Here is an 18,477-nt window from a genome sequence, read left to right on the forward strand (position 1 = left end):
GGGAACCCACCCCTGAAGTTTCCATTATAAACCTCGGAATCAAAAGGAAAACATGCTGTGTCTAGCATGTAACTTCTGTTTGGGGGGCACTTGTTAATACTTGATTTCCTTTATCTCTAAAGTGGATATGTTAACACCTGACCTCACAGGTTATTATGAGGATTAAATTCAATAATATACATAAAGTGGATGGTAAGCAATTTGTTTTAAGAGTGAACCACAATGACTCAGCTTGTTTCTAGCAAGAAGAAAAAAAGGAAGGAATTCCAGTATGAGAAGCTTCTGGACACATCTGAAGAGACTGAATGAATGCATTTCTAGTCCTTAAAATCTCCTGAGAGTTATCTCCACAAAGATGTCTGCTGTTTATTCAAGAATTCTGAGAGGGGATTTTCTGCTCTCAAGAAAATGCTGACTGTATAACCAGATATGACACACTGGAAAAGAATGTCTTATGCCACTTGAAACAGACAATCTTCCCTCATTTATCTGCAAGATGTCTGCCTGCCAAGCTGTTTCTATGAGACAAACCAGTAATGACAACACCCGTGTGTCCTCATTCACAGCTATGACCTACAAGCTCAGTGTGGCAGGTCTGACTCACCAGGTCTCAACAGTGTTTTCAAACCATCTAAGATATTTCATTCAGGCAGGTTAATGGCTATTTTAGCTCTTTTCAAAATGTCTAATATACGTTTCATGAAGTCTACTCAGCTTACTATCACAACAATTCTTATCAGGGTGAAAGAGCTGTGGCAAATTTCAAGATGTTAAGAATTTTTCAGTCTGTTTTTTTAGCCGCAGTATTAAATTCATTTTACTAGGAAGTTTATTTTGCATTAAGACATTTTTTGTTGCAAGTTCATACCAATAAATTATTAAATATATATATATATATAGAGAGAGAGAGAGGACTTCCCAGGTGGCTCAGTGGTAAAGAATTTGCCTGCCATTGCAGGACACACAAGAGATAGGGGTTTGGTCCCTGGGTTATGAAGATCCCCTGAAGTAGGAAACGGCAACCCACTCCAGTACTCCTGCCTCGAAAATTCCATGGACAGAAGAGCCTGGCGGTCTACAGTCCAGAGGGCTGCAAAGAGTCAGACACGACTGAGCATGCAGGTATGCACGTGTATATATTAATATATACACATATCTCACTAATAGTGTATACTCAAAATGGCCCGGTAGAGTTCAAGACACATTTTTCAAAGTATTTATATACGCCTCAATTAATTTCTCAGTGTTCTCAGAAAGTTTCCAAAAGATATTTAGTTATTTCCTACTGGAGGGGGAATTTCATTGTTAAACACATATGAGAAGTGGAACCTTCAAGATGGATATTGGAGACTTTGAGAAAATCCTGTAATAATGAAGCTAGTTCAACTTTTTCTACACCAAGGTTTTGCAAACATATTTGGCCATGAAACCTTCCACTGTGGCACATTTAACATATTTGGAAGAGCTTGAAAAACACTGAAAGAGATTTGCAATGGATGATCAAGCAAAATTTAAGCAAGTCATTTTAAGTAAGACAAAATATTGATAAATAAAACCGGAAAGAAGTCTTGGAGGGAATGAAAGCAGTGAGTGTTACCAGGTGCCCACAGAACTCATTATAAAGCATCCTATTTGGCTCTAAGCAGCATAATGATATGGCATATAGAATGCAAAGCAAGAAAAGGGATGATAGGAAAGATGTGTGCACACATGCCCCAAATACTTTAAAAACCAATCATAAGCATTCAAAACATGCAAGAAAATGAGAATCGAGAACTATATAAAGTCCCATAAACTATACAGTTAAACTGAATTAAGGTTTGTTAAGTCAGATTTTGACTTATATCACAAATACCATATATTAATGCATATATGGGGAATCTAGAAAAATGGAACAGATGAATCTACTTGCCAAACAGAAATAGAGACAAAGGTGGGATGAGTTGGAAGATTGGGATTTATGTACATACACTACTGATACTATATATAAAACAAAAAACTAATGAGAACCTACTGTATAGCATAGGAAACTCAATGTATTGTGGCAGCTACATGGGAAGGAAATACAAAAAAGAGGGGATATATGTACACATACGGCTGATTCACTTTGCTCTGCAGTAGAAGCTAACATAACACTATAAAGCAACTATATTCCAATAAAATTTTTGTTAGATTTTCATTTAGTGAAATAAATGTGAGAGGGTTGATGATAGGTGCATGTACTTAAATCACATCCTGGGATTCCAAAATCGAATTTCTAAAATGCATTAAAGTGATGCTAAGTAAAAACAATGGGTGAATAAGGACTAAAAAAGAAAAGGCAGAAGACACGGATATCATAACTCTGAACTGAAGCATAAACCCAGAGGAGAAAGAATTACTGCTTTTGTTTCCACAGTACACTGCATGAGAATTACTAGTGATGTCACAATGGAGAATACAGATTCTTTCTGACTTTCCCATTTTTATACAAGTGAGAGAGAGGTCAGCCCAGCTCCTAAATAAGGAAGATCTTATTTTTTTTACAGATGTTTAAACATGTGTTTTCTGATACTGGGGAGCTCATTAACGGTGATGAGTAAAAAGCACTAGATAAGTAAAGGGTAATTAAGATAATACCCAGAACCTCACTATTTCCTAAATGTTTTCTGTAATTATGACATGAAAAAGTTGTGCTAATTTTCACTATGGGCTTCCTTGGTAGTTCATCTGGTAAAGAATCTGCCTACAATGCAGGAGACCCCTGTTCAATTCCTGGGTAGGGGAGATCCCCTGGAGAAGGGATAGGCTACCCACTCCAGTATTCATGGGCTTCCCTGGTGGCTCAGCTGGTAAAGAATCCACCTGCAATGCGGGAGACCTGGGTTTGATCCCTGGGTTGGGAAGATCCCCTGGAGAAGGGCACAGCAACCCACTCCAGTTTCACTATAAAGAAGCTAAAAGCCTTCAACATCACACAGAAGCCAAACTACTTATGTTTCCAAACAAAAACGCACAGACTATAATTCATATGAAGGCTATATTCACAAAACTAGACAAAGAGCATTATGTAATTAATGTTTAAGACACCAGAATTTGTATTGTCATTTTTTAAATATAAATACTACAATTAGGCCCCTTATAGGTTGTCACAGATTACATTTAGTCAAAAGTTTTATACCACCTACAAATTTTTCTTGTCTTAAATTTCTGTTTGAAGATTGCCGAGTTTCTCAGTGTTTCTCTGGATAGCAATGCATAATTTTTCAAGGGACAAGCAATTCTCTGTAAAAAGAACAAGGACTATCTTCATAAGGAAATATGCTGGTCCCTGCTAATAGCAGCTTCTAGCTGAAAAGCACACCAACTAACAATTGTCTTTGAATTTTAGGCACAGGCTCCGAGCAGCAAGTACCTCATATTCATAAAATAAATATAAAACTCATAAAAGCCTCCAGAAAAGTTGTTTTGGGTATTGAGAATTTCTATAAGACATTCTGCAACATTAAAAATACTTAGAAATGATTCAACTGTTTGATTATGTGCATAGTTGCTCAGTCATGTCTGACACTCTGTGACCCTATGGACTGTAGCCCACCAGGCTCCTCTGTTTATGGGATTTTCCAGGCAAGAATACTGGAGTGGCCTGCCATTTCCTTCTCCAGGGGCTCTTCCTGATCCAGGGATCAAAGCTGCATGTTCTATTTTTTCTAAATTGGCAGGTGAATTCTTTACCCAATGAGCCAACAAGGAAGCCCTGATTATAATGATGGACAAAGGCAAATTTCTATTTCTAAATGTGTCAGCTCTGGACAGCACAAATATATGAGTTTATGGGACTTCCCTGGTGGCTGAAATGGTAAAGAATCTAACACCCCAACAAAGACTTTACTTCTATTTAGCAATTGTATTTTTATCAGTAAGTCTCCTTCCTACCTCCCTCACCACTACAGAAAAGAACAAAGCAGGAATTTTTTTTTTTTTTTTTACCTTAACAGTCAACACTAACTTTTGACGGAAGTTCACTACTAAGAATAAATTTTGTTATTTTCCTTTGAGTGTACCCATTCTTCAGCAATATAAATTTATGTTATCAATAAAGTAGTGAAAAGGCCCATAAAATAAAATGCTCATGGCTGTCTAGCAAAATGTAACCTAAATTCTACAGTTTACAGTGGTTCCATGAACTTTTTTTTCTTGAAAAACAACTGAGTCTAGAACAACATATTTAGCCAGTTAATCAAAATATTTGTTGGCTCCTTTCCCTAAGTCAAAACAAAGATTATTAAACTCTTGCAGAAGCATCAACTGTAATGGAGACATGTCTAAATAGTAAGAAAATGTCTAATGTATAACGTAAAATTTCAGCATTGATGGACATTTGAGAGCCAAAATGAGCTACTCAGTAAAACACCCAGTCATAACAAACTCCTCTGATTATAGATCTTAGTTTATTGACAACTGATTTGAAATAATACCTAATTCACCTCAGAAATTCAACTAATTGTTCTCATAAGTAATAACTGTATAATATAAATGTTATATATAACACAATATGGTTGAAAGTCTGGAATCTCAAACCTTCAGAATGATAAACCATGAAGTTTATCATTTCTAAATTTATACAGATGGGTATCTACTTCACAAGAGATGGTCATAGCTTATTTTCCTACTCAGATCTTATTTTCCAAAACATGGAATACTACAACAGACTCCTTATCAGATTAAACAGCTACAAAAAAAAAAAAATCCAAGCTGCCAATCTGATCTTTAGATGACAACTAATAGATCTAGCTCTGCCCCTAAATAAAGGATTAATCTTGCAAATAGGGACAATTAAAAACAAACCAACCTAAAAAACAGCCCTACTGTGGTAAGAAGGTATACATACTCTTAAATGGCATTTAATGTTCACCAGCCCTAACGTGTGGCTTCCCTGGTGGCTCAGTCAGCAAAGAGTCTGCCTGCAATGTAAGAGACCTGCATTCGATCCCTGGGTTGGGAAGATTCCCTGGAGGAGGAAATGGCAACCCACTCCAGTATTCTTGCCTGGAGAATTCCATGGACAGAGAAGCCTTGGTGGGCTACAGTCCATGGGGTCACAAAAAGTCGGACACAACTGAATGAGTAACTTTTACTTTCAGTCATAATTCACTTTAAGGGGAAAGTTAAACTGATAATAGGTAAGTCATGTGCCTGAATTCTGATTTGAACTCAGCCTTATAATTAAATCTGTACCTTGTACTGATTAGCTCATTCGGCAAACTAAAGCTATTTCAAACCAAAGGGAACAGGGACCCATGTGGAATGAATTAAGACTTTTACAGTCCAAGATGTAAAAGTCACTCTTATTTAAGAAACTAATTTTAGTTCTCCCATATAGTAGGAAAAAACCTCTCCTACTCCTGAATTACCCAAGGACTTCACATTTCCACTATGTAGTACATGATTATCTGCCTTAGTACCTGGCTATCTGTTTAGCATCCACAGTGTACATTTTATCTCTAAGTCCTGAATCTGCTGACATAGTGACACCTTGCTCAAAGACCATACACATATTTGGTTACTTCAACTTAGTTTTTTTTTTTTTTTTAAGTTAGTTACATAGTATTTAGTTTTAAAGCCATATCTAAGGAAAATACTCTGTGCTGACTCACAACAGAATTCTCCTTGATGCCTGTGTTAAATTCTAAGTGCAAAAATCCCAAAGGTCAAAATGAATAAAGAACTGACTTGATCTGATATGAGATGGCTAAAAAATACTTCCCTGGTGGCTCTGACGGTGAAGTGTCTGCCTACAATGCGGGAGACTCAGGTTCAATCCCTGGGTTGGGAAGATCTCCTGGAGAAGGAAATGGCAACCCACTCCAGTATTCTTGCTAGAAAATCCCATGGACAGAGGAGCCTGGTGTCTACAGTCCATAGGGTCACAAAGAGTCAGACATGACTGAGAAACTTCACTTTCACTTTCACTGAATGGTAAGTAGTCTTCTAGCTCATATATCCTATACATTGCTGCTGAAACAATGTCAAACACTAAAAATCTGATAATTCCTGAGTAATCAGAAGGAACCTATTAACATCATATATGCAATTTTTATTAATATATGGCGGTCAACACCTCGATTTTAGGACTAGCCTATATTTGTGTGATGCTAGATCCAGCGGAGAAGGCAATGGCACCCCACTCCAGTACTCTTGCCTGGAAAATCCCATGGACGGAGGAGCCTGGTGGGCTGCAGTCCATGGGGTTGCATAGAGTCGGCCACAACTGAGTGACTTCACTTTCACTTTTCATTTTCATGCATTGGAGAAGGAAGTGGCAACCCACTCCAGTGTTCTTGCCTGGAGAATCCCAGGGATGGGGGAGCCTGGTGGGCTGCCGTCTATGGGGTTGCACAGAGTCGGACACAACTGAAACGACTTAGCAGCAGCAGCAGCAGATCCAGACTATGTTTGAATGTCTTAACTGTTCATTACAATGAGTAAGGAGATGAAATCACTAGACTATGGATTAGGTGCACAATCTTGTTCCTACATCTTTTTGGCTGTTAACTAATTAACAATTAGAATAAGGCTTCCCTGGTGGCTCAGTGGTGAAGAATTCGCCTACCAATGCACGAGACACAGGTTTGATCCCTCGTCCAGGAAGATTCCACATGCCACAGAGCAACTAAGCCTGATAATGGAGCCTACGCTCCAGAGCCCAGAAGTCGCAACTACTGAATCCCGTGCACCTCAGAGGCCAACAAGAGAAACCACTGCCAGCTAGAGCATAGTCTCTGCTCACCACAGCTCAAGATAAAGCCCGCATAACAGTGAAGACCCAGCATAGCTGTTAATAAAGAATTAATTACTTAAAAAATAAACAATTAGAATAAAGGAAAACCCTCCCCTTTCAACATCAAACCAATCAGAACCAGAGTAAGAAAGCTTTCCTCCATCGAAATAGGGATCTGTTTTGGATGACTAGATAATAAATCTCTCTTCCTGGCCCTGATCTAGAACTTTAACTTGATTAACCACTTCGATTTCAGACATCTAATAAAATAACATTCAATATTTTACACTGACCTCTGTGATGCTGGCATCCCTTTGCCAGAATTTTCCAAAGGTGCTAAGGCAGCACAGCATTTAGAGGAAAAGCAATGTTAGCCTGTCTACAATTATTTATATATTTGCTTCAGTATCCAGTGCATCTTTTATGTATTCTTAAAAGCATCATTCTAACATATACTCTTAAAGATAATTACTGAGAATAACAAATATGAAACCATTACTATTAGTAATATCTGTGAAAAGATAGCTGCAAATCAATTAAAAGAGCACATAATTAATTTAATTAACAGGTAAGCAACACATTTTAAACGGACAAGAAGGTCATTTTCTAAAAGCAGAATTTAAAAAAATATTCACCCATTCTTGAAATTCTTCCTATGGAAGTTTTCAACCCTTAGCAGTTAACAGGAAATATAAAAGCTTTTCATAGCAATTTTCTAAGTGTGATTCTAAGGGAAAATACAGAGTCCCTCATTTCTTCCCTTCAGTTCCTGTCCCCTGACCCAAGAACACTGATAATAATTATCCATGATTTCTTTGTAAAACTCTATTGTGAATAAATAAAAATTCAGAATGAGACTATTGTGTTTTTAACACAAGATATACAAATATTTCTCCCCCCAAAACACTGCTGACCATTTTCCTGGAGTAAAAATATTTGCTATTTCTTATAACTTAAATGTCTCCAAATATCTAAGGGGTCAGGAAGATTAAAAATAAAATTTTTACCATTCCATATTCAATAGGGGCTTCCCAGATGGCTCAGTGGTAAAGAATCTGCCTGCCAAAGCAGAAGATGCTGTTTCAATCCTTGGGTCAGGAAGATTCCCTGAGGAATCTTCCCTGAGGAGGGAACGGCAACCCACTCCAGTATTCTTGCCTGGGAAACCCCATGGACAGAGGAGCCTGGGGATCTATAGTCCATAGGGTTGCAAAGAGTCAGACACAACTGAGATTCTCCTTCAAAATGGTCCACCAATTTAACCTTTCATCACCTCTCTGTATATATGAGTGCCCAACTCCTAGTATTTTTAGAGTTTTGCACTCACACTATTGCTAGTGAAGAGGAATAGCAAGTGAATAGCAAGTGATATTATTTATCCCTTATTATAATTATGCTCTGTGCATAATCAGATAGTAAGACGAAGATAAAGCCAGGATTAGAATGCCTTCTTAAATTCTTAACTTATCAAGAAGGTAAAGCTGGCAAATATGGATGATTACCTCTAGAGTAGCCTCAGAGTTTCTCACCCAGGAATTCAACACCCTCCCCATCTATCAGAGGGCTTACAGAGACTGAAAACAGCATGCTACATACACAATTTTCACATCTTAGGACATTCAAGTATGTATCAATATAAATCATTTAGCTGTATATACCTTCCTAACTAGTAATCATAGAACCATGAAAAAATAAGCAAAATTCAGAAGCGCTCTTTGGTTAATTTAATGCAAATTCAATCCAATTATTTCACATAGACCTACTTCATTTTAACTATCATAAATTCTCATTTTTTAAATTTCCCTATTCATGTATCAGGGCTTCCCCGGTGGCTCATCAGTAAAGAATCTGCCTGCAATGCAGGAGAAGCAAGAGACGCAGTTTTGATGGGTGGGTTGGAAAGATCCCCTGGAGGAGGGCATGGCAACCCACTCCAGTATTCCTGCCTGGAGAATCCCCATGGACAGATGAGTCTGGGGGGCTACAGTCCATGGGGTCGAAAAGAGTCAGACACAACTGAGCACAGTACACACATTCCTATATCAGGAAAAATGCAAACTAGTTAGAGAAGTGAACACACTTGGGCTATTATCTCAAACTCATTCTTAAGTAAATATTTTCATTTGCCGCATGGGGAATCCTTAAACAGAAGGTAAATGAAAGCCTCACATGGAAGATACTGGAAGTCTAAGAGCTGTATTTGCCTTTCCCTCTAGGTTAAAGTGTCTGCCTGCAATGCAGGAGACCAGGGTTCAATCCCTGGGTTGGGAAGATCCCCTGGAAAAGGAAATGGCAACCCACTCCAGTATTCTTGCCTGGAAAATCCCATGGATGGAGGAGGCTGGTAGGCTACAGTCCACAGGGTCGCAAAGAGTCGGACACACTGAGTGAATTCACTTTCACTTTCTTTCACTTCCTTATCTCAGACCTCCATCTCCCCATCTTCACCAAACTGGGGGTGTTTTGCATACATGGAACTGTCTGTTAGAAATAGTTTTGTAACATATACATTTGTCATCCTCTCATACCGCACCCCATTGCCTCTTAATAACACTACACACATATACACACAAACGTGTTTACACAGGTATATATATACCCTCCTCACACCCTCCACATACCACACCCACACCTTGCACACAACCTCCCTACCCCTACACACACCTCCACACACACCCCTGCACACACACACACCCCACAGAACCCTCCGACATACCACACCTACATATATACCACATTCCACACCCTCTCACTTTGCACAATCCTTCCCTACCACACAAAACACACACACACACATCCTACTACACACATATGTAATCACCAGACAGTCATGATAAATCTTCAAAAAAATAAATAACTTGATGATGTTATTTTTTAAATGGGTACAAGCTTATTTAGGCTCTTAGTTACTGCACTGTTTTATTCCCTTAGAAAAATTAAAATTTGAATTTAAGACAGAACTAGACCTTCGTTTCATCTTTGGCATCTACAGCAATTCGATTCATAAATGATTTTCTGGAACATTATTGTAGAAATTTGTGCTGATCACTTTACTGTGTCTAAGCTTTAGGTAACTTACAAAGCAGACACTGTAACCAGAACACAGGCTGGTTGTTTTCCCAAAAAACAAAGCTGGTTTCTAAGCTCGGATCATGTCTTGGCCCTGACTCCAAGCCAAACCTGTCTTCTGCTTCTAGATCTGTAAAAGATCAGCAAGCCCCTTCCACAGAGAAGCCACACACTGGCCCCCTTAGACAACTGCTTTTCAAACTGTGCTCTCAGGAACCCTAGAGCTCCTTAAAGGTTTTTCAGTATTTGAAAGGAGGCCAAATTTAAAAAAGTTTTCAATGAAAGCAAAAAAATTTTAAACCTATTTTATAAATTGAGGTCCTACCCAATCTATATTTTTGTTTGAAAGAATTGGACGTTGCCTTTTCTTTAAAGTCCAAGTGAAAACCCATGCCCTGTACATGGACTAACTGTGTTGTGTCAGTCGCTCAGTTGCATCCAACTCTGTGACTCCTGTATCCCACCAGGCTCCTCTGTCCACTGGGATTCTCCAGGCAAGAATACTGGAGTAGGTAGTCATTCCCTACTCCAAGGGCTCTTCCCAACCCAGGGATTGAACCCAAGTCTTCTGCATTGCTGGTGGATTCTTTACCACCTTTAGCCACCAGGGAAGCCCACATGAACTAAAAATATTACAATTAGAAGTAGGATTCTGTAACTATGTATGATGATACATGTTAACTAAATGTATTGGGATGATCACTTCCCAGTTTACACATATATTTAATCATTATGTTGTTCACCTGAAATTAGTATAAGTCACTTATATGCTTTTTTTAAATAGAAAAATCATACTCCAATAATTCTCACTGTCACAGGACAAATTAAGGGGATGGGTTGGGGTGAGAGAGGTTCCTCATCAGGAACTCTGATCAAGAAAATCAAGAAAAGAAATCAAGAAAAATCAAGAAAACTCTCCCAGCAGGACCCCCTCCCTGTGGGGAATGAGAGAACCCTGCAGAGGCTGAGAGCAGAAATCAAGACATCAAAACCAGACAAATTAGAGCAGTTACAATCGCTTATTTGAAAACTCTAGATAGAATAAAAAAGAAAAGAGTATATATTTCTAAAATTCAAATAATATGTCAAAATTAAAAAAAAAATACCTAGCAATAACATAAAAATATTCTAGTCACCCATCCCGGGGATAAGTTAAGAACACAGAAGAGGGATGCTATTTCTGTTTGTTTAGTGGATATGAGTCACGGCTGTCTCTAGGACTTTACTGATGAAACAAAAGTACCTATTTGTTCTATGAACAAAGGGCTTCCCTAGGGAACTCGTCTTCTCCTGAAGTGAGAGAGGTCTGAACTTACATGGACTTTAATGTATTTTACAATGATGGTATAAATTAATATTAAAACATGTAGTATTATCTGGTGGCTTTTACCTTGTCTATACTGTTTGAATTATATCAAATACTTTTAGGAGCCTATGGGCAGAAGTATTTACAAATAAAATGATACGATGTTGTTGTCGCTTAGTAGCTCAGCTGTTTCCGACTCTTTGCGACCCCATGGACTGGAGTGAGTTGCCATTTCCTTGCAGGGGATCTTCCCAACAGAGGGACTGAACCCACGTCTCCTGCCTTGGCAGGGGAATTCTTTACCACCGTGCCACCAGGGAAGACCACGATGCTTGGGACTTGCTTTAAAATACCACACAAAACAAAAAATGTGTGTGTGTTGGGGGGTGTGGTGAGCAGATCACTGAAATATAGCCAATTGCTGAAGCCAGGTGAAATTTAAGTTTGAAATCTTCCACAGGAAAATTTTTAAATACTTTTGGAAAACAACAAATTATATATAAAGTACACATAAATATTATACATATGCTAGGATCAAAACATAGCATTAAACCAAAGGATTAAAAGAATTTATAAACTATCTTCTCAATTTCACAAATAATCTGTCAGCAGAAAGTTTCCAGTGGATAGAGCTATATAGTATTAGTTACTCAATAGTTATCAATGACAAACACAAAACTGAATTCAGTGAGTCAAAAAGCAAACTCAGGTTTGTTTGCTTTGCTTACTTGGTTCATGAGAAGGAAAAGGCAGGCTTTCTTTCGCATTAGTGCTGACTTTCTTGGCAAGCACTAAGGTCTTTACAATTTTATGTAGACTGGAGGAAAAGACTGTGACGTCGTTATGTACACACACAGTCGCTCAGTTGTGTCTGACTCCTTGTGACCCCATAGACTGCAGCCCGCCAGGCTCCTCTGTCCATGGGATTTTCCAGGCAAGAATATTGGAGTGGGTTCCATTTCTTACTCCAGGGGATCTTCCAGACCCGGGGATTGAACCTGCATCTCTTGTGTCTCCTGCACTAGCAGGCGGATTCCTTAACACTGGGAAATACTGGATTACTCTGAATCATGATTTCAGACGCAGTCTGTATATTTTTATATCGTAGAAAAGGCTGATCAGTATCTTGAATTAGAAGAACTAAAAGAAACACCATGATATAAGTAAGAGATGAGAAGGAAGAAAAGGTGTGTCAATGCCCAAAACCAAATAATTGGAAATAAAAGGACGGAAGAGCCAAAGATGCATGCCCGAACTCACCTTGAAAAGAATGTGTTTTATCATGAGGATATACTTTAATTTCAAAAGTATCTCATTATCAAATGATTATGTAAAAAAATCATCCTTTACCTTGCCAAGGATACAAAGCATTGTTTCTTCTAGAAGCTCAATCGTCAACAGACGGGAGCTCTACATGTAAAACTACACTGTTGTTGGTTCTCAAACTTTAGCTTGGGTCCAAATCAACTGCAGTGGTCCCTAGCCTTTTTGTCACCAGGGACGGGTTTCATGGAAGACGGTTTTTCCTTGGACCAGACGCGGGGGTAGTTTTGGGATGATTCAAGCACACTACATTCAATGTGCTTTATTTCTATTATTATTACATCAGCTCCATCTCAGATCATCAGGCATTGGATCCCAGAGGCTGGGGACTCCTGAACTAGAGGGATTGTTAGATAGATGGCTGTGCCCACCCCCAGACTATACTTTGAGACCTATGGGATATTCCATGAACATTTCCTGCAAATTATCAGACTTTACAAGCGGCTGCAATTTCTTAAAAACTCAGTATATAATTTATGAGAAGCATTTTATTAACCAGAATTTTCAGGCAGAGCAAGGGTGTTTTACAAAGAGAATTATCACCTTGGTTAGAGAATTGCATTTCACAGACTAACAAATTAAATAGGTACCAAGGAATGGGTAAACGCCATCCCCATTTTGGTCATTACGTATTTTTTAAATTTTTTACTTTATGTTGGAATACAGCCGATTAAGAGTGTTGTGATAGTTTCAAGTGGACAGCAAAGGGACTCAGTCATACATATACATGTATCCATTCTCCTCTAAACTCTCCCATCCAGGCTGCCACAAAACCTTTCTATAATATTGCAATTTACAAAAAGATAGCAATTTCTGAGAACAGAGTTCTCATATACAAACCCAAACAGGGCCTTAATCCTGCCTTCACAGAACTCATTTAAACAGCTGATAAACAGAGTGCCAAGGCTTCTGATTGGTCCCTTTGAAGCCGAGAGAGGGCTGGCCCCCAACACCTTCAATTACATCAGCAGCGTGGAATGCTCCCTGTGGTCAACAAGCCCTTGCTGCAGTGACCACAGCTGACCCACCTCAGAGCTTCCCTCCTTGGCAGGGTGAGTCAACCGAGCATCAGAAATAACTAACCAACCCCATTTCCTCTTGGCACAGCACAGCGTGGATCACAAGCCCTGGGGACCAGAGATGGTACAGAATCAACGATGGACAGCGACAGCTGGGGTATCTTAAATCAATTTCCTTTTGTAAATTTCTTCACACAAAGCCCAGTGTCAGGCATGGGGGAGGAGGAACAGAATCCTAAAGAACTGTTGGTCAGAATTCTGCCTAAGGGTTTACCAGTGATTTAATTCCCACTAATTCCTAACTCTGGGCTTCCCTGCTGGCTCAGAGGGTAAAGAATCCACCTACAATTCGGGAGACCTGGGTTCAGCCCTGGGTTGGGAAGATCCCCTGGAGGAGGGCATGGCAACCCTCTCCAGTATTCCTGCCTGGAGAATCCCCATGGACAGAGGAGGCTGTAGGTTACAGTCCACGGGGTCGCAAAGAATTGGACATGACTGAGTGACGAAGCACAGAACACAGCACATACACAATTCCTACCTCTGACTTCCCAGACAGCTCAGTGGTTAAAGAATATGCCTGCCAGTGCAGGAGATGGAGGAGATACAAATTCAATCCCTGGGTCAGGAAGAACCCATGGAGAAGGAAATGGCAACCTGCTCCAGTATTCTCGCCTGGGAAGTCCCATGGACAGAGGAGCCTGGTGGGCTACAGACCATGCAGTCGCAAAGAATCCCATACAATTTAGCAGCTCAGCACAGCAGCACAACTTCGACCTGTAAATCAAGCTTTTGATAAACAGTTGTTAATAATGCAAGGTTTCAACAATCCAAGATGGCATTCCGATTTCAACAAGTTCAAAGTCTACTGCATCTGTATCAAAATGAGAATAGTGTATGTTAATCAATACAGGAAGACTATGAGGCAGATGACAAGTGAATGAACACCTTTAAAAATTCTGGTTTTAAAAAAGCAGCAACTTACACTATCTTCTTACCAGGTTTTCCTGCTCGTGTCAATTCACAGGCTTTCCCTTAGTTTAAACTCAAATTGCCTCTTGAAAGAATGGCAACAAATACTGCAAACATTATGGGGTGTGGTGGGCTTCCCAAGTGGCACAGTGGTAAAGAATCCACTTACCAATGCAGGAGATGCAAGGTCTGATCCCTGGGTTGGGAAATGGCAACCTACTCCAGTATTCTTGCTGGAAAATCCTATGGACAGAGGAGCCTGGAGGGCTACAGTCCATGTGGTCACAAAGGATCGGACACCATTAAGCACGCATGCACAGGGGGTGTGGCTGTGCTAAAGGTTCTCAAGTTCCTTTCTAGCTTTATCACTGTAAGTCTAAGGAAACAATTTATTTATAGGCTTTCTAGAGTAGAAAAAAATAGGGAACTTGAAATCAGACTGCATAGGCTTACATTCTAACACCTAACTGTGATTCCTGGACAAAAGGCTATGATTTGAGCTCTTCATCTGTAAATTTGGGGATAAAACAGTACCTCCCTCATAGGAACAGAGTGAATGAGCATGTCAATTTCTTAAAAAGTAAAAACAGGCATTTGACTGAATAAGATATTCAGACTACTAATTTATGTCATTTAGGTAGTTGAGATTACATTAAAAAATGCTTTCATAATAACATTTGTTTAATGTGCTTTCTGATCGCAAAATTCTCTCTTACTATTGTATTGTTTGGATGACTAATACATTTGGTAATGAAAGATGTCCATGATCCTGTCTGACAGAAACAGTAGGTTACAAAACAGTTTGTGTAATACAAACCCATTTTATTAAAAATATGCTTATGTAAATAAGTAAATGTATTGAAAAAAATGGAAATACACCTTCTAAAATGTTTTAGAAAAAGAAGCAAAAATAGCGATACTGATGATGTCATGTAACTATGAAGTTGCAAACAACATAGTCTAATTAAAATTTTCAGAAAATTATCTGTCACTTGTCCATTACCATGAGCCTCAGAAATTTTTACAAGCCACAAATCACCCTGAATCTGACTTAAATGTTCTACATTTAGTATGAACAGCCTGACAGTATATTTTATAATTTCCTGACTTTTGCCTGCATTTTGGGTATGGTCACATTATAAGAGGAAGTAAAAGTGAAAGTATTAGTTACTCAGACATGTCTGACTCTTTGTGACGGTATGGACTGTAGCTTGCCAGGCTCCTCTGTCCATGGAATTCTCTAAGCAAGAATACTGGAGTGGATTGCTGTTCCCTTCTCCAGGGGATCTTCCTGACCCAGGGATCAAACCAGGGTCTCCTGCATTGCAGGCAAATTCTTTACTGTCTGAGCCACCAGGGAAACCCCTTATATGAGGGAAGAAAGCAACAAAACCAAAGGAAAGATAACTGATTTTAATTTTCTATTGAAAAATAGAACTGCAAGACAGATGGATGATTGAGACTTCCCTGGTGGCTCAGACAGTAAAAGCATCTGCCTACAATGCGGGAGACCTGGGTTCGATCCCTGGGTCAGGAAGATCCCCTGGAGAAGGAAATGGCAACCCACTCCAGTATTCTTGCCTGGAACATCCCATGCATGGAGAAGCCTGTTAGGCTACAGTCCGTGGGGTCGCAAAGTGTCAGACACGACTGAGTGACTTCACTTTCACTGTGGAGGTTAAGAGCTGATGCTGAAGGCAGAAGGTTAAAAAGCCTATTACATGCTTGTCACATACACATGTCTGTGTACCCTGGCAGAGCCAGGGAAAATGTCTGGCAAATAGAAGGTGTTATAAGCCAATCATCAAGGCTGACTGGCACAGAAGTAATTCTGAGTATATACTACGTCTTACAGGCTGTACTATTTCTTTTAATCCTCACAACAGCTCTAGAAGTTATGTACTTTTCTAATTATTCTCACTTTACAGATAAAGAAACAGAGAGGTGTAAGGTAAGTTTTCAAAAGAAATGGATAACAGTTATGACATCAAAGAGATTCACAAATAAAAAGCATTCAAGAATTCAGAAAGACTTGTGCAAGGCCCTTGACCTGCACAGATGGCCGACACCTCAAAGACAACCAATTGTGTCTGCCCAGTTAGATCACCTCTACATGGTTGGAGGAGCACATGTGAGTTGCCGAGTCATACTATGTAATCTAAGAACAAGGCTGCAAAATGAAGGAAAAGAAGTGGTACCCAGAATCCAGATGTTAGTACCCAAGGATGGGGTATTACGAAAGGAGCTTCTACAACCATTAGGATGACTGTGCAGAAACAGACTCACAGACTTAGAGAAAGAACTTATGGTTGCTGGGGGAAGAGTAGGGAGAATAGGGGGAAGGGATATTAGGGAGTCTGGGATCAACATGTGCACACTGCTATATTTAAAATGAATAACCAACAAGTTCCTCCTGTATAGCACACGGACTTCTGTTCAATGTTATGTGGCAGCCTGGATGGGAGGAGAGTTTGGAAGAGAATGAATACACGTATATACATGGCTGAGACCCTTTGCTGTTCATCTAAAACTATCACAACATTGTTAATCAGCAACAACAGTGTCCGGCGCTCAGTTGCTCAGTCGCGTCTGACTCTGCGACCCCGTGGACTGTAGCCCACCAGGCTCCTCTGTCCATGGGATCTCCCAGACAAGAATACTGGAGTGGGTTAACAGTTCCTACTCCAACCAGTGTCTCTGCAATCTCCTGTATTGACAGATGGATTCTTTACCACTGTGCCCCCTGGGAAGCACTATATTACAATATAAAATATGAAGTTAAAAGAAGATTATGTTGGAGTTTCATTCTAACAGGTTTCTTGGTTTAAGTGGCTTGGTAAATACACACTGGGTGTTAAAGCTGGAGACCCATCCAAGACAGATGAAAAACCTTGGCAACCAAGCTGAGAGCACTGAGAAACTAGGAAAACTCAAGTTGCACCACCAGACATTCTTGGCCTGAGGTCTCTTCTTGATGAGCTTTGCCAGCAATGTCACTGCTGGTTAACTGCAGAAACTAACACTTTTCTAAGATGGGAATATCATGTGCTATTTTCATCAAGCTTCATATCTATTATTCTCCAGAACCACTTCAATCCTATTAGATGTTTCCCCTTTCGAATTAAGGTAATGTCACTGAGCATCACTTACAAAAATTAGTGACTATAAATCCTATCTGTATTTCAGAAGCAGGCAAAACTTACAGTGAAAATAGTCAATACTAGATTTTTATTAAAAGAGGATGAATTTTTTCAATCACTGACCTTACAAGAAATTTAAAAATCTTTATTCAGAGTCAAAGAAGCTTTAGAAAAACTCAGCATTACTTTACTTGCTATAACTTCCAACTTTTATAACCAATATGAAATGGAAATGAACTCTAATAGTTCTAATCCATTCTAATAGTTCTGATCCATAAATATTTAATTTATATTTAATAAATATAAATATTTAATATGTATACCAAAGAAAATGGTAAGTAATGAAGATGCCTTCAAAAATAATGAAGTTTTGAAAAGGAAAACTTACTGGTTATTGCCCTTTTAGCCTTTACCATAGGAGTTACTGGAGAAGGAAATGGCAACCCCCATTCCATTATTCTTGCCTGGCGAATCCCATGGACAGAGGAGTCTGGCAAGCTGCACTCTATGGGGTCGGAAGAGTTGGACATGACGTAGCGACTAAACCACCACCACAGGAGTTCCATACAGGTAACCTGCTTAACCTCCCATATTAAGTAATAAGAATCTGGGTTCCAACCTCAACCCAATTATCTACCACTATTTAGAGCAAATTATGCAGCCTCACTGAACCTAATTTTGTTCATATTTTATTTTGAGAGAGTTTTTGCCTTGCCTTTCTTATGTAGCTATAAAGAATATCAAATCAGTGAATCTTTATACTACAAACATCTTTGCAAATTGCAAAGAATATCCTCCATGTTTCATATTTGGTTTACATTATCCCCAATACAATCTTAATTTACAGTCTTAATTCAGCATACTACTGAAATATTTTCTATCTTACACAAT

General features: G+C 39.2%; 1 protein-coding gene across 8 annotated transcripts in view; it reads right to left on the reverse strand.

Annotated features, from left to right (window-relative positions):
- APP (amyloid beta precursor protein) overlaps positions 1-18,477 on the reverse strand; it is a 311,691-nt gene that overhangs the window by 264,797 nt on the left and 28,417 nt on the right. The gene's annotated exons all lie outside the window — the stretch shown is intronic.

The sequence above is a fragment of the Bos grunniens genome, chromosome 1 (genome assembly GCF_055505025.1).
Source record: "Bos grunniens cultivar Pamir isolate PY7600 chromosome 1, Bosgru_T2T1.0, whole genome shotgun sequence".
NCBI lineage: Eukaryota > Metazoa > Chordata > Mammalia > Artiodactyla > Bovidae > Bos > Bos grunniens.